Here is a 23409-nt window from a genome sequence, read left to right as displayed (position 1 = left end):
GATCCGTGTCGCCCACCTCATCTCACCCCCAGGCTGGGAAAAGCCTCGCACTCAGGGCCGGCCGTCAGCGAATGAAGCACCCTCCCATTTCGTGAGTATGAGGTCGGGTTTCTCGAAGGAACAGGTAGAAGTTCGGGATATCTGTAAATTTTCTGGTGTAATTATTCAAGCGATGGGCAAGTCGCTTCCCGTTTTCCCCTCAAAAAAAGATCTTACTACATAAAGGTACTTAAAAGAAAAGGGAAAAATGTTGAGGTTTCTTTTTTCTCTTGTCTGTTTGTCTCTTTGTCTTCTATGTAACCACGTGGTTTGTTTGTTAAGATTTGTGCCTTCCCTAATTTAACAGATTTGTGCTGGGAATGTAGGATGTGAAAACCTGAGAGTTCTGTTTTTTTCCCTTCTTATTTTCTCCTTGTTCTTGTGTAAATGTGTGCCTAAGTTTTTGTGCACCCTCAAGGTAATTGTATGTCTTCAATCCAAAAGACAGGGATTTTAAAGTGTTCAAAGAAAGGAGTAAACTGGCAGAAATTCCCTTCCCTCAGTTTGTTTCCCCCCCCCCAAAAAAAAAGAGTACAGAGAAGTGTTTTTTTTCCCTTCCTTCCTTCCCTTTGCCTTAAAGTAACAACCCAGGAAATGTTTTAAGTTCATTTACAGGAAAAGTTTCATCCTTGCTTCTGTCGTGTGTTTAAATGATTTTACCTGTTTCTTTCCTGAAGCATGTGAATCCAGACCCCATTTTGCATCTGTGATATCCCCATAATGTTACCAGTTTATCTGTTTAGTAACTGATGATTTTACCCTTTTTTTACTCTGCCTGCAAGCTTTCTACCCTCCCCAAGCCCCTCCCTTACCCGTAATCCCCCAACAATGCCTTTTATGTGGGGGAGGGAACCTTGTTTTCATGTTTTTCAGGCCTGGAAGATTTACTCTTCAGGTGAGTAAAGATTTTTTTTCTTTTGGGGGAGGAGGAGAGTGTTGCCTTGTGTGTGCATGTATAAAATGAAGGAAATTCCTACTAAAGGTTTGCCTTCACCCTGAGTAAAAACCCTCTGCACATCTATCTGGCCAACCTACTCGAAACCTGGCCCCTAGAAGACAAGTTTTAATTTAGATTTTGTAACAAGTTTGCTGATTTTCTGGCCACCATCAGATGAACTGAAGAGAAGTTCCACCTGAGTTTCTTCCCCGAAAGCAATTAAGAAGTCCACAGGGATATGTTAGAAAGCTGTTAATAGTTGTCTTTTAAAAGAAAAGCAGAGCTCGAGCCCCACCCAGATGCAAATGATGTGTTAATAAAATATCTATATATCTTGCTCTTTAAAACTATGCCAGCGTTCTGCTTGGAGAGCTAAGAGTTTGGACCTTTAAAACTATGCCAGCGCTCAGCTGGGAGGACCAAGCTGGAACCCTGGCCAATGCAAATAATGTGGACAAACATCTCTATACATTGTCTCTATAAATCTTGACCTTTAAAAATATGCCAGCGCTGCTGGGAGATCAAGATAGAAACGGAACATCCCAGGGAGAGACAGATATTAACAATCTAGTGCTTAAGGAGATAGAATGGGCATAACTTTGAGCAAAAGTAAGAAATTTAGCAGGTAACGAGGTAAAGCCTGACTGAATGGGAAGACCTAGGTAATTGGACTTGATTACTTTGATGTAATGTCTGTTAAAAAAATTCTTAGGTGTGCATCTAATAACATGTAGAATTGAATTGAATTGATGGTGATATGTTTGATCAGCTAGCTAAATAAATAAATAAGCTTGGGCTTGACGCTGTGGGGGAGGGAAGAGTAGTTAGGATTTAAGCTGCTCTCTGAGTTTCCCCACTGCTTGGAGAATGAGCCACAAGTTCTCCAAGGAAAGAAATTTGAAGATTTAAAGGGACAGAACCTCCCCCAGGCCTGAAAGTGCTGTTTCATGGTATGTGTGCATGTGTGTGTGTAATCATTTTCAGACCTGGAGGGAAGTTGAAATCTCTTAATAATAGAAAATGGAGCTCATTGGCTTATGTACAGCTCCCTGAAATAATTGTAATGATTGCTTTGTATGAAAAAATGAATAAAATGGGATTTTTGTATGTGAAGTTAATTTACACAAGCAGTCTGATTGCAGTGCAAATGTATGTCAATGGTAAAAGTTGGTATGAATGTACTTTAATTCCTTTCATATAAAGAAGCAGTAAGTTGCAAGGTTGTTTAATGGTATGTGTGTGTATTCTTGTGTGTTATCATTTCCAAACCTGAAGGGAGGGTGAGATCCTCTAATAAATAAAATGAAGCTTGGTGGCTTGTGAAAAAGCTTCCTGAAATAATTATAATGATTGGTTGGCATGAGCAAGCATGTGCTCTGATTGCAGTATGAATGTATATGTCCCCAATGCCCCAGAAAGTGATAACTGAAGAGATCCAAAGACCTGTGATTGCCTGCGTGAACCCCCCCCCCTTTTTTCCCCCTCTGGGTCATTCTTTGGAGGGAAGCAGGAAAGGAGGGGAGAGTGTGTCTGCTCATTTTTACAGTGAACGTGTGTATGAATGCCTCTGTGCATTCCCCCCCCCCTTCTTTCCCTCATTCCTTTTGGGTCATTGAAGGGGGGGTGAAGTTTTTCTGCTCATTTAAACAATTTTTTTTCCTCTCTCTTCTAAGAAATTTGGAGTAAATGGGTGACTTGCTCCTTTACCTTTCGCTGTTATCTTTTCATCTATAAAAGTTATGCAGTTACATTTCCTTTTCTGCTCTGAATGCAATTTTGGTTTTTCTCTTTTCCTTCTGGAAATTTTTTAGGTTTAAAATGCTTAATTATACCTATAAACAGAAATGATTTTGAGATATTTTGCTTACATTTGTAAATGTTCTAACATACTTGATGAGAATTTGCTTCCATCTGAATGGAATCTAATATTTTGGAGCGTTGACTCAAAGTACCTCTTTTTTTAATTGCATTTTTTTTAAAAAAAGCTATTTTTCTTCCCTTTCTCTTTTACACCTGAGTGCAATTTTAAAAGCTTGTGAGTCAAGGTACTCTACCTTATGATATTTTGTTTGTTTGTTTGCAACACAAGTTGTTGTCTCTTTTGAAAATTTACTCATCTTACTGCAAAAGTGTTTCAATCATAGAAGCAGTGGGAATGTCCTGTTCCATGAAATTTACATCATTTACATTGTCTGCCTTCTGGAATAATGTTTGGATTTCCACATTTGGACAGAATGGGTGAGATTCCACAACATGGGACTATGTCTGTATAGAACTGTATATTTGGCCTCTCTTTTTCTTCACCTAAGACACAAAGGACTGCTAACTCTTGAATTGGCTGCTGGTGATTACCTGACATGAGGAGAAAAAATTTAGCCAAGCCTGGGACAGACTCTACCTAGCCTGACTGACCACTCTTATCAGCAAGCTAAGCCTAATGCCATCCAGCAGATATGAAAGAATGGACTCTGAGATGGAGAAGTAAAAGACCAAAGGACTTTCTTTTATCCCCAGAAGACTATAGGGGAGGGTGAAAATTGATCCTAAAGTTTTCTTTCTTTGCTTCCTTCACAGAAATTCATTGTTAGATTTCTTTCTTGTCTCATTTATATTGTAATCAGTTTAATGTATTCATGTAAGAATTGTATTTGTGAATGGCTAGTACAGCAATTCTGAACACCTTGGATTTATGTCTGGTGGGAGGGAAAGTTTGTCCAAAATGTCTGTATTTTCTGTATTGTAGAAGCAGCTACACACACACACACACACACCAAGAAAAACAGAGAGAGAGAGAGAAAGAGAGAGATAAGAGCCTATTCAGAATTAGATTGAAACTATCTCCACACACAGTTTTTCCTAGGTTGATTTTTGCCCCAGGCACAAAAGCCTGGATTGCACATTAGCTAAACTCAATTTGGCCTCAAGAGCCAGGGCAGGTTCAAGAACCATCCTTTTTCTGCTTGTTTAAAACCTGTCTGGAAGCTCACAGAAAATGATATCTGATACTAATTGGCATGGAAAATTGGATACTGTAAATTTCTTTCCAGAAATTTGTACCCTGGTTGCTAGACCTTCATGGTTGAAAGCTATCTGGGAGCCACTGAAGAGATCCTTCTAGTGTCTCTCTCAATGCTTTTTCATCAGAAGAATTAAATTTGAAAGTTTTGAGTTTGAAAGTTTATTTATAGGCCGCCCTTTTCCCTGAGGGGACTCAGGGCGGCTCACAACTCATAATCTCCCTGATCTGACCAATTTTAATCTTTTGTCAAACACATGTGCATTCCACTCACATGTTTTGAAGAAAAAACAAAAAGAAAGGGGGTATGTGGGACATTTAATCTTACAAATTGCTGCTGCATCCAATGCCTACCCTCCCTTTTTCAGCTCTGCAAAGGCCTTTTTTCCTCAACTAGGAAGGACGCTCTTATCAACGAAACTAAATCCCTTCTGGACGCTGAGGACGAATATGAGCTAGACAATAATCTGTGTGTAAAGGTGTTTGCTATAACCAGTGATGATGAAGAATCTGCATTTTGATATGTTTGTTTTCCTCCTTCTCATTTTAAAACAAAATTGAGGAGATGTTGAGATCCATTACCAGTTCTGTGTATAGGGCGGCTATTATGGCTGTCTGGAAAACACAGGGCAAAAACATTAACACAGCTACATTTGATTCACAACACAAAGCCCTACCATACGTTAGCTATGCTGAAACACATATGCAATAGAAGTAATGACTAACCATATGATTGGATCAGTAAGACCCACTGTTTACCTCTTAACACTAAGTAAGATCAGCAATCACAGACTTTTAATTATAAGCGTTGATTAAATCAGGGAGTTCGTTAATTAGGTCAGAGGTTACAACTGATTAACTCTCAAACATTAATTAAGGATTAGAAGTTTGCATGCTGGTAAAAGATTTATTTGATGGGCATTCTTTAGGTCTACATGGAAGTAAATGAGTTACCATATACCATAGACTTGTTCAACCATGATTGGTCCACATTGATTATGTGAATCCACCCTTTCCTTGTGTATGCTCAATAAAAGAGGCCTCCGGATTCTATTCCGTGTCGGCTCATCACGAAAGAAACCTGCCTCCTTGTCTTCTTTCATCATTGGCTTCATGAGCGACCCACAGAGTAACCGCACACCTACAACATGGAGAAAATCCATGTCTTTCAAGCCTGAAAAATGTCTCTGGCTAGTCAAACCTTTTGTGCTAATGTTAATCACACATTTGATGAATTTGATGATTGCTCATATGTTGAGATGGCAAGGCTGAAGTTTAGGCTTCAACAGGTTTCTGCTAGTCTGAAGTGAAAGCAAAGAAATGTATAAATATCTGTCTTGCACTATGCTCAGGGTTCCTTCCTCCATAGGAGGGACCCGTCACTTCTTACGCTGAAGACCCATCTAATACAACATATTTGCCTACAAAAAAATCAGGCAAAGTCTTCAAATCAGTCATTTCTCAGCTGGACACAAAATGGGAGATTAGAAATGAAATTCAAACCATCTCTACACTCATCACTTTGGGTCACGTGGGTTTTCTCATGTGCAATAAGGGTGGAACATTTCCTGAAGCACTGATCACATTCAGGGCACATAAATGGTTTCTCCCCTGATTTGTATAAGGACATGATTTCCCACAGAGCTCTTTCCCACAGTCATAAGGGAAAGTCTCATAAGGTGTCTCATAAGATGGGAACGGTGATTGAAATTTTCTCCCACAATCGGGACATCCAAAGTGTGACAGGAAAATTCCAACAGGGAAACAAAGGCAACAACACAAGCAAAAATTCTTCCTTTAACATAAGAGGTTTATTGTTTTTAATAATTTGGAACATTAGAAATGAATAGATAATAGCAATAATACACTGCATTAACATATTAATGCAGAGGGCCAATGAGAAATAGCAAGTCCTACAAGGACTGCTATAAATCAAAGAGTCCCGAGCCGATCTTGAACCTTATCTTTTATACTATTCTTCTAATGACATCCTTGCTTCACAACCTCACTAACTGACACTCTCTGTGAACATCGGTGTAACATTACTTTCAATTATTTATTTCCAACAGTTTCATTCTTCCTATTTTAAACGAATCTATACAAGTGCATATTTTGCAAAAACATATTTCAGAGTTAGCAACGGTTCAGAAGGATTACATATATTTCTGGTAAATTTTGAAATCATCCGATCTGAAAACTTTGGTTCATATCACTTTCTTCTGGGGCCTTCTATTATCCATAGGACTTATTGAATCTTAATTGATCAGTAGGCTATATTTCTTGATTCTCACAAAAGGATTTCTTTCCTCTGTGAACCGTCTTGTGTGTCACCAGCCTAGAATTGTGATTGAAATTTTCCTCACAATCAGGACATTTAAACAGTTTCTTTCTTGTGTGCATCCTCAGGTGTCTCAGAAGTCTGAAATTTTGACTGAAACATTTCCCACATTCAGGACATTCAAAGGGTTTCTCTCCAGTCGGTATAAGCATATGATTTAGAAGGCTAGTCATACTACTGACATATTTCCCACAGTCTGGACACTCATATGGTTTCTCTCCTGTGTGAGTTCTCTGGTATATCACCAGGCTGGAATTCTGACTGAAACTTTTTCTGCAATTAGGATATTCAAATGGTTTCTCTCTGGTGTGACACCAGGCTGGAATTGGTACTGAAACTTTTCTGACAATCAGAACATTCAAAAGGTTTTTCTCCTGTGTGAGTTCTCTGGTGTGTCACCAGGTTTTAATTCTGACTGTAACGTTTCCCACAATCAGGACATTCAAAGAGTTTCTCTCCAGTGTGTAAAAGCATATGATTTAGAAGGCTAGTCACACTACTGAGATATTTCCCACAGTCTGGACAATCATATGGTTTCTCTTCTGTGTGAGTTCTTTGGTGTGTCACCAGGGTGGAATTCTGACTGAAACTTTTTCCGCAATCAGAACATTGAAAGGGTTTTTTTCCTGTGTGAGTTCTCTGGTTTGCCACCAGGCTGGAGTTCTGACTGAAACTTTTTCCGCAATTAGGACATTCAAAGGGTTTTTCTCCTGTGTGAGTTCTCTGGTGTGCCACCAGGCTGGAGTTCTGACTGAAACTTTTTCCGCAATCAGAACATTGAAAGGGTTTTTCTCCTGTGTGAGTTCTCTGGTGTGCCACCAGGCTGGAGTTCTGACTGAAACTTTTTCTGCAATCAGAACATTCAAAGGGTTTTTCTCCTATGTGAGTTCTCTGGTGTTTCACCAGGCTGGAGTTCTGACTGAAACTTTTTCCGCAATTAGGACATTCAAAGGGTTTTTCTCCTGTGTGAATCCACTGGTGTGTCACCAGGCTGGAATTCTGAGTGAAGCTTTTCCCACAATCAGGACATTCAAACGGTTTCTCTCTTGTGTGAGCACTCTGATGTGTAATCAGTTGGGAATTCTGACTGAAACATTTCCCACAGTCAGGACACTCAAATGGTTTCTCCCCTGTGTGTATAAGCATATGATTTAGAAAGCTAGTCATACTACTGAGATCTTTCCCACATTCTGGACACTCATATGGTTTCTCTACTGTGTGAGTTTTCTGGTGTGTCACCAGGTTGGAATTCTGACTGAAACTTTTTCCGCAATCAGAACATTTAAAGGGTTTTTCTCCTGTGTGAGTTCTCTGGTGTTTCACCAGGGTGGAGTTCTGACTGAAACTTTTCCCGCAATCAGAACATTCGAAGGGTTTTTCTTCTGTTCTCTCGTGTGCCACAAGGAAAGAGTTCCGACTGAAACTTTTTCCGCAATGCGGACATTCAAAGGGTTTTTCTCCTGTGTGAGTTCTCTGGTGTCTCACGAGTTTGGAATTTTGACTGAAACATTTCCCACAATCAGGACATTGAAACAGTTTCTCTCCCGTGAAAATCCTCCGGTGTTGAACCAGGGTCGAATTGGTACTGAAACTTTTCCCACAATCAGGACATTGGATTCATCTTGGTATGAGTCCATGTTGCCATGCTCGCTAAAAAATTTACTGCATTGGGAGCACTTGAAGGGCTTTTTTTCTTATGTGGATCCTTCCCTGAATCACAACAGAGTTGTTCTGACCAAAGGTTTTGCCACATTCTCCAGTTTGGATTCCTCTCAGGCATAATCAGCTATGAGTTGCAAGTTGTATCTTTCGCACAACAGGCATGTCAATGGAGCTTTTCCACAACTCATATTCCTGGGGAGATCAAAATTATGGAAGATCCCTTGTTTAGTGCTGCTTTGATTTAGTGGTGATATTCTTCCTTCCAGAGTGAGGGTTGCCCCACTTTCTGCCCAGTAACTTCTAGATATTTCCCTTTTTTGCTCAAAAGAACAATAATCCCCCTTGACTTTTCATGTAACATATACTTGAGTTTTGCATACTCTACTTTCTCCAGATAGAAATCTCTTCTTTATTTTCTCTTTTTTCTCTCTTACCCGGAAGGTGAAGAATTGTGTGTTTTTCTGGAGGAAGTGGAAAACATTTGATTTCTGGACTGATTTGTTTTCCTTTTCAATGTTGCTGTCAGCTTCTGCTTGCTGCCGCTTCAGCTGCCATGAAACGGGGAGGGAGGGCATGGTATTTGGGAGGGGTTACTAAATGTGCTGGAGGAATGTTCTGGAGTTCTCTGGATGATCTGACTACGCATGCGTGGGAGTTTCCCGCCAGGACTAACGGCACTGACATTCCATCTTCATGATGCCTTTTGAAGTTATCTCACACCTGACACTTGAAGGACTTATGATTGGACTGAGACTATGATGCCAAGGGGTGAGGAATGTGCTATTCTATATATCAACTGCTTTCGCGCCTAATTAACCAGACTTCGCTATGCCTTGCCTCAACCATTTTTAATTAGTAAAAGTACATTTGATTTCCACGCATGGAGTCTCATGGTCTTACTTTCTTAATTAACGAATGGGGAGGAGCTGACAAGTAGCGAAGTCTCTTAAACACCTTTCCAGGAGACCACAATTTACTGTGGAGGGTGCAACACTTCAAGGGGACAGAACAAGAAGAAAAAGAAATAAACCATGTCTTCGCCAGCCAGCGGTGACGAAAAGGATGAAGAAAAACCCACCGATATCTTGTTCCCTGAGGACTTGGCCCAGCTGCAGATATCATGCCCGGCTGATCCACCTCCCCCTCGATGGTCCACGTCAGTGGGACAAAGAGAGGAGGGGGCAAGCTGGGATGCAGGAGTTACCCACAGAAGACACCAGGAAAGACCGCTGGAGGCGGGAGCTGAACAAAGGCCCCTGGAGAGAGATCAACCTGATTATTTGGAGCAAAGGTACTCTGGGCTAATCTGTGGGGGGGACGAAGAGGCCGAGAGGGATTGAGAGCAAGAAAACCCACGAGCTGATTCACACACCCCCGCTACACCTTTTGCCAGACCAGGGGCCCCACCTCCCAGAAGACGCAGAATGGCTAAAATCCCCCCCCCCCTGCCTGTGAGGTATGATGGAAGCCCTACGAAACTTGGGTCTTTCATCATGCAGGTTTATAACTACATGGAGATCTACGGCCCAGATTTTGAATCAGATACCATGAAAATACGCATGGTTCTACTTGCTTTAGACAGTGAAGCCTCTGATTATGGGACTAGCTTATATCAATCGAACTCCCCCCTCCTGAGGAATTTCAATAGGTTTATGGAGGCTTTCAAAAGGCGCTTTGATGACCCCCTTACTGAGAAACGGAGCAAACTGAAATTTATGACCCTCGAGCAGGAGGACAAGCCAGTGTCTCAGTATATTCAAGAGTTTCAGCGCCTTTGCCATTACATGAGGGGGTGGAGTGAGGAAGCCCTTTTGGACAAATTTGCTTTGGGCTTGGATGAAGACATATATCAGCAATGTGTTAATCGTCACCTCCCCAAGCGCTTAACAGTTTGGTTTGAGAACGCTGCTGACATTGAGCTGGACTTAATGAGGCTCCGTTGTGCAAGGGAGGAGAAGCAGAGGAAAAAGGAGAAAGCTGCAAAATCTCCCCCCCCCCCCCAGCCGGAAAACCCCGTTCGGAGTGAAAGGCGAAGGGAGGGGTGGTCCCTCGGGGAAATCCAGACCAATTACTTGCTTTCGTTGTGGGAAATTGGGCCATCGCGCACCAGACTGCCGAGCCAAGCTACCCTCAACCGCCCAGACCCCTTTCAGATGGGAGGGGAAGTCGGGCAAGTCCCCAGACAAGGAGGAAGGAAGCCGCTTTCGCTGTGGATTCCAAACCCCCACGCTTCAGCCAGGCCTTAGAGGGAGAAGCAGACGTCTCAATGAGCTCCTCTGATGAATCAGATGACAACGCCTTGCCTCGCTGGGTGAGCTCAAACAAAGGCCCCATGCTAATCCCCGTAGAATTAAGAGTTCCGCCCGATGGAGGGCCGGAGGGCCTTCCTGCCTTACTTGACTCCGGCTGTTCCCGATCAATGATCAATCCTGCTATGGTGGAAAAGCTGGGCCTCAAATTACGAATTTTAAAAACCCCCATTGTCTTTTGCCAAATAGATGGATCCATTGCGGGGGGAGGCCCCGCCCATTTTTTTACTGAGCCCTTGGAGATGAAAATGGGTTCCCATACTGAACTAATCTCTTTTATTGTGGCTCCTGGGATGGACAGGCCACTCATTTTGGGCCTCCCTTGGCTTCGTAAATGGAACCCTCGCATAAATTGGAGGGAAGACTGGTTACGGATTCGCACGCAATCTCCTCCGGAAGGGGAGGGCGTTCCTGAGGAACCTGTTGGCTGCAATCCTGATTTGGCCGCCAGAGGGCAGGAGAGGATTGAAGGAGAGGAAAAAATTGCAAAAGTATATTGGGACCTGAGGGGAGTTTTTAGTGAAAAATCTTCCAACAAACTTCCGCCCCACAGGCCTACTGATTGCTCAATCGACATTTTGCCCGGGGTTAAGCTACCAAAGCCCCAAATTTATTCCATGTCCCCCAGGGAAATGGAAGAGATGAGGAATTTCATAGATAAAAATTTGAAACGGGGTTTCATTGAGCCTGCCCGCCCCAAAGTTGCTGCTCCTGTTCTGTTCCGTGAAAAGAAGGATGGCTCTCTCAGATTATGTGTTAATTTCAAAAATTTGAACACGATATCGGCCCAAAATTTATACCCGCTGCCTTTGATGGACATGTTGGCCCAATTAGGGAAGGGCCGCATTTTCACTAAACTGGACCTCAGGGAAGCTTATTATAGGGTCCGCATAAAGGAAGGAGATGAGTGGAAGACTGCTTTCAACTGCCCTCTTGGTTGCTTCCAGTTCCGGGTCATGCCTTTTGGCCTGCAGGGGGCGCCTGCAGTTTTCATGCAATTAATTAATGAAATCTTGCATGACCACCTCTACAAGGGAGTTATCGTATATTTGGACGATATCCTTATCTATACTCGCACCTACGACAAACACGTCGCGCTCGTGCGCACTGTTTTGAAAAAACTCAGAGCCGCTGATCTTTATGCCAAATTATCCAAGTGTGAGTTCAACCAGGCTAAGATTGATTACCTTGGGTATCGCATCTTTCCAGCTGGCATTGAGATGGACCCCGAGAAGGTGAAGGCGGTCACTGAGTGGGAGGCGCCCAGGACTCGTAGACAATTGCAAAAGTTTTTGGGTTTTGCTAATTTCTACCGTCAATTCATTCCTTCTTTTTGCAAAAATTGCGCTTCCTATAACTAATTTGCTGAAATCCAAAGGTGGGCCCAAGCCTAAGCCTAGCAAGCCTCTTGACTGGACCATGGAATGCCAAGCGGCTTTCGAGAAACTGAAACGCCTTTTTGCTGCGGAACCGGTGCTGAAGCATCCCGATATGGACAAGCCTTTCGTCGTTCAAGCTGATGCCGGTGACGTCGCAGTGGGGGCCGTTTTGCTGCAGTCCAACGACCAAGGTAACTTGCAACCTTGTGCATACACCTCCCGCAAGCTCACAGACTCACTGAGAGACGTTGGGCGGTTTGGGAGAAGGAGGCATTTGCAGTACGATGGGCTCTGACCACGTGGCGCCATTTTCTAGAAGGCGCTAAGCACCCTTTTGAAGTGTGGACCGACCACAAAAATTTGGAGGCATTGAGGACTCCACGCCGTCTATCCCCCAAGCAGATGCGGTGGGCCCAACACTTCAACCGTTTCAATTTCACACTCAAGTACATCCCTGGAGGGAAAAATTTCATGGCTGATGCTTTGTCCAGACTCCCTCAATACAACTGCTCTAAACTGAGCATAGTTCAACCGGTGGTTCCCACTTCCAGCCTGGCGGTTCCAGTGGTTACTCGCCAGCAGGCACGCGCGAAAGTGGACGTGCCTCAAGATTTTCTGTCTGACCTCAAATGCGCCCTTCCCCAGGATGACTGGTTCCAGAAGCATCAGGATGAGTGCACGATGAGGGACGATTTGCCGTGGATCGGCGCCAAACTGTATATACCCGCCTCTCTTCGTCTCGTAGTCCTCAGACGGGCTCACGACTCCAAACTGGCGGGTCACTTTGGGTTTGTGAAAACTTTACATTTAGTGAAAAGACAATTTTGGTGGCCCTCTTTGAAAAAGGACATTGAACTTTATGTTGCCAGTTGTCCTGTTTGTGCGGCCGCAAAACAGCCTCCGGGAAAGCCACAAGGCTTGCTCCAGTCTGTCGCCCGCCCAGTTGCCCCTTGGAAGGAGATTTCTATGGACTTCATTGTTGAGCTTCCCGAGAGCCAGGGGCACACCGTCATTTGGGTTGTTACGGATTTGTTTTCCAAGCAAGTTCACTTCGTACCGTGCCACAAGATTCCTTCCGCTAAGGCACTAGCTAAACTCTTCATTTCCCACATTTACCGTTTGCATGGAGTGCCTGATCGCATCATCTCCGATAGGGGTGTCCAATTCACCTCAGTTTTCTGGAAGGAGTTTCTCAAATGTATTGGCTCTGCCCAGGGGCTTAGCTCCGCCTACCATCCTCAGACTAATGGCGCTTGTGAGAGGACTAATTCTGTTTTGGAACAATATTTACATTGTTTTATCAGTTATCAGCAGGATGATTGGGTGGACTTGCTCCCGCATGCTGAGGTGTCCTACAACAATTCTGTCCATTCCAGCACTGGGTTCACGCCTTTCCGTGTTGTTTATGGTCAAGATTTTGTCCCTATTCCTGAATTGCCTTGTGACCAGCCGCAAGTTTCTTCCGTCGCTGACTGGAGCGACCGTCTGAGCCGTGTTTGGCCTTTGACTTTGGCAAGTTTGGATGCTGCCCATCGTGCTCATAAAAAACAGGCTGATAAGAAGCATGCCCAGCCTTATGTTTACCGGGAGGGTGACTTAGTTTACCTGTCCACAAAATTTCTTCACACCACCCAAAAGTCCAAAAAGTTGGGGCCGAAATATGTAGGGCCGTTCCCTATCGTAAAGGTCATCAACCCTGTCTCTGTGCGATTGCAGCTGCCCAAGCACCTCAACCGGATTCACCCAGTGTTCCACATTAACCTCATTAAACCTGTTCGTGTTTCGCACTTGCGTCCCCCTGATGACCCTCTGCCTGCTCCTTTGCTGATTGATGGTGAACAGCACTTTGAAGCTTGTGCAATATTGGACTCTCGCAAGCGGCATATTTTACATTAATCATTATTCATTTGACACATGGAAGACTACCCATCTGCCCATCTGCCAGTCAGTGTCGACTGGCAACTACACGGAGGAGAGCCTTTTCAGTAGTAGCTCCGACCCTTTGGAACGATCTCCCCGTGGAGATTCGTACCCTCACCACCGTCCAGACCTTCCGCACAGCCCTTAAGACCTGGCTAGCCCGTCAGGCCTGGGGATAAAGATAATCTGTCCCCACCCGAATGATGAATGAATGTTGCTTGTTATTTTACTTCTATGTATTGTTTGCATCTATTGTCTGTACCCTCCCTTCCTTATTTTATGTAAGCCGCCCTGAGTCCCCTCAGGGAAAAGGGCGGCCTATAAATACTAATAAACATAAACATAAACAAACATACCCAGATCCATTCAATGATGAAATTCGCTTGTTGACTGGATCAATCAATGAATTCTTAGCAGCGCAAAGGGTTGTTTTCAAATACAGTCCAGTGAAAAAGAAACTACACCCTCTTTGATTTCTATGGTATAGAGAATAACAGAATTGGAAGGGACCTTGGAGGTTTTCTAATCCAAGCCCTGCTAAAGCAGGAGACCATATACATGTGATTGTCACTTCTGGTTTGCTTGTAGGGCCGGTTTTTGGCCTCCCGAGGCTTCAGGGAAGCCTCCTGAAGGTTCCAGTGGTTGAAAATCGGAGCTACGGACAAACTGGAAGTTCCCATTTCCTGAACTTCCAGGTTCCCCGTAGGACCATTTTTCACCCTCCGGAGCATTCCCTGAAGGCTCCAGAGGGCAAAAACTACTCCTATGAGCAAACCAGAAGTGAATTCCAGTTTGTGCGTAGATCCCTTTTAGCCCTCTGGAGGCTTCATCGGACCCATGGGGAACCCGGAAGTCATCATTCCCAAACTTCCGGGTTCCCCATAGTTCCCTTTTCACTCTCCGGAGGCTTCAGGGAAGCTCCTGAAGCCTCCGGAGGGCCTCCGGGGGGGGGGGGGAGGCTGTTTTAACCCTCCCTGGCTCCTAGAAAGCCTCTGGACCCTGGGGAGGGCGAAAAAACTGTGCCAAAAGTGATGGGTGGTTTGCTGGTTGCCTGCACATGCATGGGGATGTTCCGCGCATTGAATTATGGGTGTGGACATGCCCGCACATGATCCCCACTGCTCTACCCCCGCTTTTGGCATGGGAGCTAAAAAAGGTTAGCCATCACTGCCCTATACCGTTTCAGACAAGTCACTCTCTTGTGTCTTTTGAAAAGCCTCCAATGATGGAGCGCCACAGTGACAGCCAAGTGCTGCTAATAAAGTGCCCTTGATCAATTGATGTGATTGCTGCTGCAAATTCTGACCTATCAATTGATCATCAGCATCATATAGCACTTTTTTGCCTTCTGAAGCCCCGCCCCTTCACCAAAATGGCCATGCATACCCTTGTGGAAGCTTTCAGAGAGCTCTTGGGGGCTGGGGAGGGCAGAAATAAGCAAAAAATGGCCCATTTTTGCTCCCCCACCAGCAGCACTCTATAAGGCTATGTATGCAGTTTTTTTGACAAAACATGGGCCCGTTTTCGTGAAAAACGAGCCATTTTTTTGCTTGTTTTTGCCACCCCGGAGCACTCTGCAAGCCCCCCGCCCCCCAGGCTGTCCTTACCTTTTGTTTGAAAAAAAGGGCCCATGTTCGTGAAAAATGGACTGTTTTGGGGAGGTTTGCATTGTGCAAAAACTTTTTTTTTCTTTTCCAAAAGCTCTTTAACCGATTGATGAAAATTACATTAAGGTGGGCTAAAAGGCCCAATTATGAACCACAGTTCTACAGGCCATGTTTAATATCAAATACTCTGATTAAAGCCGAGGTTTTGCACCATTAAGCAGAAAACAATTGCTGACAGTTGCTGAAGGAGCAATATATATTTTTACACATCTGGGAACAAGTCGACCCAGACAGGGAGTTTCCTGTCATCTTGCAAGATGTGTCCTGTTTATGTCACCCATGATCTATAAGGTGCTGACCATGTATATTTTAACTGTTGGCCATAGACAGTATTTGGTTCCTCTCATTACCTTATATGCTTAAACACTGCCTCTATAGATGATGACGTAAATTGCACTATAAATGTATGGCTTTAAGAACCCTTCGGGGTTCAAACTCTTGATGCTTATTTTGGCATGTTTGAACCTGCGCATTCAATAAACTTTTCCTATATTGCATCGCTTGGCTTCATTGTCTCTTAATTCTACTACATTTTCTGGCACCCTTCCGATGGGACAGAGAAGCTAAGGCAATATTTTGCTGAGGGCCACTTTGCCCCGTTGGGGTGTGGGGCTGCTGCTCCTTGGCTTCCAGGCGCCACGGGTCTTCTTTTACCCCGGGAAGCAATAACAGCAGCCCGACCACACCAAGGGGGACACACATCGTGAGTCCAAGAACCCTGCAAACTTAGGAAAGGAGCTGTGGTGTTTCCTGGCCAGGATCCTTGGGGAGAAGACGTCTCAGGCGAGTATCTTGATAATTGTATTGTACCTATCTCGTTTGAAGATAGAAGAGGGGGCCTGATCACCCCCCTGGACTCGGGACGGCGTTCCTAATGAAGTCCGTATAGGTTGTGTGGGTGGTTAAACCAGCGCAGTTCCTGCAGGTGGCCATTGAGTTCCGGCTTCTGGGGCCTCAGGTCGCTGGTAGTGTGTTAGGAATGGGTGGGGGAAGCAGCATACCCAGCACACCGCTGGACTGCATGATTAAAGGATTTAATTCATATTTTAACCACACTGACTATAGAGTCCCTTACCCAAAATTGACCAAGGATAGGCTTATTTACTTGTGTCAGAACCAGTGGCCACATATGGGGGTAGGATGGCCGATGGGAGGAACTTGTCAAAACCAAATTATAGATGATTTAACTTCGTTAATTGCTGCAAACGAAGAACGCTATCCTAATCAGTTTCCATATATAGATCAGTGGGGAGACGCTGTAGCAGGGCAGGCTGATGAATTATTACAGTGTCAAGCCGAAATGGTTCGCCTGTGTGTGGTTAGACCAAAGGAAAAGGGGAAGTCGAGGTTAGCGTCGAGATGTGTCAAAAATGTAGCAGCTTCAGAGAAAAAGGAGTCAGAGAAGAAAAAGATTTTTGCCCAAGACGAGGAGGAACTCTTCAGACCTCCCCCTCCCTATGCATCGGCGCCCGTAGGCATTGTTGTGCCCCAGGCTATGGGTGCTGCTGTTGCGGGCAGTGGAGATAAGGACAGTGTTGTGGGGGCAGGAGATCATCAGGCAACAGGAGGGGCAGTGAGAAGGAAGGAGCCCAAGGATGGTGGTTCAGGGGCTACAGGAATTAGAAGAGAAGGGCCGGTAACTAGACGATTGGAGGCGGAGAGGGCGAAAGCCGAGAAAGAGGAAAGTACATTGTTAGAGGAAAAGGAAGGACTCTTTCCATTAAGAGTATCGGAACAACAGGTGGCCATCAACGCCCAGGGAGATCTTGAATACCGCCCTTGTTTTCAATATATTCCTTTTTCAACTACGGACTTATTGAATTGGCGGAAGCATTTTGGTCCATTGTCCGTGAAGCCCACGGAAATGACGGATCTGTTTCAAACCATTATGCATAGTCATAACCCCAATTGGCGAGATATACAACAGCTGTTAACTACGTTGCTAACAGCAGAAGAGAGAGAGAAATGCAAAGCAGGAATGCAAGAGGTTTTTAGAGAACGTTATCATACAGAAGTAGATAGAGCTCAGAAATTGTTGGAAGAAGCACCGGAACGGGATCCTGGATGGGATCCTAAGGTAGCAGGGGACATGGCAAAGATACAAACGTATCAAACCTTGATAGTGGCAGCTCTCAAGAAGGCAGGAAAACCCCCTGTAAATTTGTCTAAACCCTCATTGGTTATGCAGGGAGCGGATGAGAGTCCAGAGGCATTCCTTCAAAGGTTGATTGAGGCTTATGAGTTGTATACTCAAATGGACCCGAGGGCTCCGGAGAATGTAAGGATGTTGAATGAGAGATTCATTGCGCAAAGTGCATTGGACATTCGTAAGAAATTGCAAAGGTTAGAGGGAGCGCTAGGGAAGAATACGACTGAGTTGGTGGAGGTGGCTAGGAAAGTGTATGTGAATAGGGATAAGGTTGAGAAATGCAAGGACAAAGAGCACTAGGCCTGGAGAGAAAGCGAGCGGTGCTTAATCTGGCGAGGCCAACTGATAGGAGGCAATTGAGAGGCTTTTTAGGCTTGGCAGGTTTTTGTAGAATTTGGATTCCAAATTACGCACTAATGGCAGCTCCACTGTATTCGTCTACCAAGGGAAGTAAGACAGACCCCTTCCTTTGGACAAAGGAGCAGGATCAGGCCTCTGATGCAATTAAAGAAGCTCTATTAAGAGCTCCGGCCTTGGCCCTGCCAAATCTGAGTAAGCCCTTCAATTTGTATGTGGATACGCGTAGGAATGTCGCTTTAGGAGTGTTGACTCAGCAGCTTGGCCAGTGGCAACAACCAGTTGCATATCTGTCAAAACAACTAGACGTTGTGGCACAAGGGTGGCCGCATTGTTTGAAAGCTTTAGCAGCCATTGCGGAATTGCTGCAAGATTGTAATAAACTCACTTTTTCCTGTCCAATCAAGGTCCACACCCCACACTCTGTTCAGGCAATTCTTGATCAGAAGGGCCATTTGTGGATTAGTAACCAACGAATCATTAAATACCAGGCCATGATGATTGAAAACCCCCAGGTTCATCTAGTGGTTTCTACCTCATTAAATCCTGCTACTCTCTTGCCTACGGAAACAGAGGTGGAACATGATCGTGTACAAGTGTTGGAAACCGTTTATTCCACACGACCCGATTTAACTGACATACCTTTGCCTCAGGTGGATTATAACTGGTATACCGATGGGTCTAGTTATATCCACCAGGGGATGAGAGTTGCAGGCTATGCCATTGTTGATGATGAGGGGGTAATTGAAAGTGGACCGTTGGGAGCAGGAAAAAGTGCACAAGTGGCAGAATTGTGGGCCCTCATTCGGGCATTGGAACGGGCTGAAGGTGAACGTTTGAATGTATGGATGGATAGTAAATACGCCTTTTTAACTTTGCATGCTCATGGGGCGGTATACAAGGAAAGGGGATTTAGGGATTCAGCTGGCCAATATATACAACATAGCCATTTAATTCAGAGATTGATAGATGCTGTCCAAAAACCAAAAAAGGTGGCAGTTATGCATTGTAGAGGTCATCAACGAGGTAATGATAGAATTGTTGTAGGGAACAGGGCAGCAGACGCTGAAGCACGAGCTGCAGCATTGCGTCATGAGCCTCTACCAGACATGTATATTAATGTTGCCTTGGATTTAGGGGTTATACCAGTAGACATCCAACCCTCCTATTCTTTATCTGAATGTGATAAGGCAGTCAACGATTTGATGGCGGTCATCGATAAGGGCTGGTATGTTCTTCCGGATGGAAGAATATATGTGCCTTCCACAGTGGCATGGCAATTGGTTCGTTCCACTCATGAAACCACCCATATGGGAAAAACAGCTTTGGAATCCGCTCTTATGAGGGATTACTATATAGATGGGTTAGCAGGGATGGCAGTAAAAGTAGCATCATCCTGTGAAACGTGTGCTAAAGTTAATCCTAGGCAAGGTCCTTCCCTTCCACCGGGAACCATACCTATTGCCTACTATCCTATGGACACAGTCATGATTGACTTTACTGATATGCCACGAAGTGGGGTTTTTCGGGCTATGTTAGTTATTGTGGATTTATATGGCCAGAGGCGTTCCCTACTAGAACGAAAAAGGCACAGGAAGTAGCAAAGGTTTTACTTAAGGAGATCATTCCTCGATTTGGCAACCCCTCCTTTACTTCATCGGACAATGGCCCGGAGTTTGTTCATCATATTAATCGAGCCATTGCACAAGATATAGGGGTGAAATGGAGCACTCTGCAAGCCCCCCCAGTGCTGTCCTTACCTTTTGTTTGAAAAAAAGGGCCCATGTTCGTGAAAAATGGACTGTTTTGGGGAGGTTTGCATTGTGCAAAAACTTTTCTTTTCCAAAAGCTCTTTAACCGATTGATGAGAATTACATTGATCAAGTGCTGCAGATTGTCAGCTGTTTCCTTCTCCAGCACATGGATAAATACACTTGGCTACTACCTACCTACACACACTCTCTCCCTACCTACCTATTGTATTTCTCTCTCTTTATCCCTCTATCTACCTACATCTCTCCCTATCTATCTACCGTATTTCTCTCTTTATCCCTCTACCTACCTACCTACCCTTTCTCCCTATTTACTGTATCTCTCTCTCTTTCTATTTCTCTCTATCCGTCTACCTACCTACCTACACTCTCCCTACCTACCTACTGTATTTCTCTCTCTCTCTATCCCTCTATCTACGTACCTCTCTCTCCCTACCTATCTACTGTATTTCTCTTTCTATTACTCTCTCTCTCTCCCTCTACCTACCTACACACGCAATCTCTCTCCCTACCAACTGTATTTCGCTCTCTCACGCCATCTACCTACCTACCTACCAACTCTCTCTCTCCCTCTCTCTAACTCAATCTACCTACCTACTTTTTTTTAATTAGCCCCTTCAAAACCTTGGTGTGTCTTATACTCCGGTGTGTCTTATACTCCGAAAAATGTGATCGTTGCCAATCTTCCCAGGAGTGGACATCCAAGAAAATCCATCCCAAGGCCAGATGATGCAATGGCCAGAGCAATTTTTTTAAAAAAAGGTTATATAACAGACTCTACAGGCTTCAGTTAGCATGTTAAATATCAAGATTCATGACAGTGCAAATAGAAAAAAAACTGAACAACTCTGATTCGTTTGGAAGGGTTGCTCTTCTCTCTAAAAAGGTCATAGGAACATGGCTGAGATTTGCAAAGTTGCATCTGAAAAAATCACAGGACTTCCGGAACACTGCCCTTTGCACAGACCAGACCATAATGCACAGTGACATGTTTGACAAAAATCAAGCACAGCATATCAGCACAAGCAACACATGGCTGTTCAATCTCCCCTGAAAACCCTCCAGTGATGGCAGCACCCACAACCTCTGGAGGGAAGACATTCCCAAAGAATCAACCTTAATTTAAAAGAGGTTTTTAAAATCTTCCCACCAGGAGGAAAATTCCAGCCACCAGTTTCACAGCGTGCAGCCCCAGTGGGCTTAAATTCGGGGAGGGAAGGAACCTGCAGCAGCAGCAGCTGAGATGCTTCAGCCCAGTTGCTTCTCTGCTTCCAGGCCGTGGAGGGAACCGAAGAGCCCGACTTGCTCCAGGACTCTCCTCCCACCTGCCCTCCACTCACCTTCCAGCTGCTTCGATCCTTCGACTCTGGATTGGGCAGCATACAAATGTTATTAAACTTCAAACTTGGAAGAGCCGCCCTGCACACCTCCTTCCTCCCTGAGTCGTCCGGAAGAGGAAGTTCCTCTGCGCTTCTCTCCTCCTATCCTTTCTAGCAATGGTTTAAAACTCCTTTTTTAAACGCAAGCATGGTGTAGATGGCTTTCTAGGCACAGATGTTGCCTGACCGCCATCTAGCGACAAGAGGTGGAAACACACACTTGTCCAATCTCCATCAAGGTGTTTGGAAGATGTTTTCAGTGATTCCATGGCAGTAGGTCCTTTTCGATTCCTCGAATCTCTCTTTGATCAGTTTCCATCCATTGTATCCTAAAAGGTCCTTAAAAATCCTGTCCTTAGAATTTGGGTGGGGGAAGGCAAATTTTAATCCCATCAACTGGAGCTGAAGGTTTTTTCTTTGTGAATAGGCTGGCCTGGATTTCTTAATGGGCACAAAATCTCTAAAGATACTTTCTGACTTTGTTAAGATTTTTTTCTCTCCATTTCTCCTTTGGGTAAATATAATATTCTGCCTCTCTTTAATATTCCCCAAAACATTTCATTCTCAGGGTGGGTGGGTTTATGATTACTTCTCACAGTACACTGACACATAACCATGCCAACTTACAATATCTGTTGTAGCTGTGGTCATTAAGCAAATCACCATGTTCCGTTCAGTGCAATGTACCAGGACTGTGACTTACAACTTCCTGTCATTTTTGTTTCTTGGAAGCCAATTGTGAAGGTCCCAAATGGCGATTTCATGACTTCAGTGGCATTATCAGTTCTATATTGTTTCCAAGAAAAGAACATGTATACAAAATCACAAGTTAACCCTAATATGAAGGAGAACCAGTTTTAAAGCATGTACCACCAATGGAATGAAATCTCAGGAGTGGAGAAATATGTAGTGTAGAAAGTTAGCACCGACTCCTCTCCTAGAATAATGAGGTCTCTTAAATGAGATAATCAAAAAAATTCCAACATCAAGTTGGTTCCTACCCGTTTTATATCTTTGTAATGTAGAACACCCACGATATATAAGCTGCAGTTCTGCTTTAGGTCAGGGCTGCTCAGTGGGCTGGCAATGCTTTTGTGGAATCCAGTGTGCAGAGTGTGTCAAGCTTCAAATGGCGTTTTTAATGTTGCAACTATTAACATTTCACAGTTTTCCCAAAAACTATGGAGACAGAAGGGGGGAGATAGAACAAAGCTCCAGACATCGATGCCAGCCATGGGAACCAAGGACGTTTCGGCAGGTTTACCAGAGCCAAAAAAGACTTTCTCACAACAATACTAGAAGTCTCCATTGGACAATGTGACCAGGCCTAATAGCAGGGAGGGAAAACTTGAACGTTAACTATGTGCATTTGCATGGGAAATAGTCAGATCTTCTTTTGCCCTCATCTTTGCCAATATGATGTATTCATTAAAGCTTTGCTGCTTGCTACCTGTGCATAGAGAAAATCTCCCTGTTCCTATGAGCAATGTGAAAGAGAAATGTTGGACTGGATTACTGTGAGGATTACTGTGAGGATTACTGTTTAGGACAGGATCTATTTCCAAGGAAGATTTTATTCTGGTAAACTGAGCAGAGGTAATTTCCAAAGAGGAATGGGTGATGACAATTTCTCAACGGAGAAAAAGGCGGAAGGTGCATTATATCATTTTTTCTTTTTTTCGACTCCTTTCCTGCTTCTCTGTATCAATTGTTTTAGTTTGTTTTGCATACTTTATTAATTAAAATTTTGAATTAAAAAAAGGAATGTGTATCAAACAAAGAGTGGGGCAACTTTGATACATTTTTGTATGCACATCTGTATTACCAATCTTTCTTCCAAACCTTTGAAATGCCTTTTGGAAACATTTCTCTCAGCATATATAGACAGTCATCTCCTCTTCCCAAGCCCCCCTTCTCAAGCCCTGCTGGTTCTGTGATTTTCTCTCTTTGACCTAATGAAAACTTCTGTGTATGCAAAGTTACAGACGCATAAGACATTTAGGATGGGTGTGCTTGGAAGCATCTCTGGCCAGCACAAATGAAGTTGGCTTCCTTTAGTCTCTCACCCATTGAAACTCTTCGATCCTAAATCCTTGGCAGCGACCACTCCAAAAAGATTTTTAAAATTTCTACAAAAATAAATACAGGTAATCCTTGGGTTACAAGTGTTCTCTTAGCAAATGTTCAAAGTTACATGATAACCCCCCCCCTCCCCCCCAGCATTTACAAACAAATCCCAAAATTATGAATACTGGAGCACCACGGCTGTTGTTCATCCTAACGAACAACCGCAGAGGCTCTGTTATATTCACCCCTATTCTCCCAACCCCAGCTGAGTCTTCACAGGCATTTTGCCTGTGGAGAGTGACTTAACTTGCAAAGATCTCTCTGCTGTGCTTTATTTGCCAGCATTCACAGAGGACAGAGTCCTAACGTACCGCAAGATCACGCAAGGTCAGTAGTCTTGAGTAATCTGACACTTTAG

At 44.1% G+C, this 23409-nt stretch overlaps 1 protein-coding gene and 2 pseudogenes across 2 annotated transcripts in view; all 3 read right to left on the bottom strand.

Annotated features, from left to right (window-relative positions):
• The window catches only part of LOC148047640 (uncharacterized), a 54942-nt pseudogene extending 45554 nt beyond the window's left edge, over positions 1–9388 (bottom strand). The window contains exon 1 of the transcript XR_015696154.1: positions 8427–9388. The product of XR_015696154.1 is annotated as an uncharacterized LOC148047640 (transcript). The remainder of the gene's footprint in view (positions 1–8426) is intronic.
• LOC148047635 (uncharacterized) overlaps positions 1–23409 on the bottom strand; it is a 152786-nt gene that overhangs the window by 18808 nt on the left and 110569 nt on the right. Inside the window, 1 exon segment of the mRNA XM_087711609.1 lies at positions 20886–20972. The gene's annotated coding sequence lies outside the window, so the exon portion shown is untranslated.
• LOC148047641 (uncharacterized) lies at positions 5143–7941 on the bottom strand (annotated as a pseudogene).

This window comes from Thamnophis sirtalis, unplaced genomic scaffold (assembly GCF_051295495.1).
Source record: "Thamnophis sirtalis isolate CommonGarterSnake01/CBP01778 unplaced genomic scaffold, rThaSir2_p1.2 scaffold_3, whole genome shotgun sequence".
NCBI lineage: Eukaryota > Metazoa > Chordata > Lepidosauria > Squamata > Natricidae > Thamnophis > Thamnophis sirtalis.
Note: the sequence above shows the minus strand (reverse complement) of the source record. Positions and strands in the feature narration are given on the sequence as shown.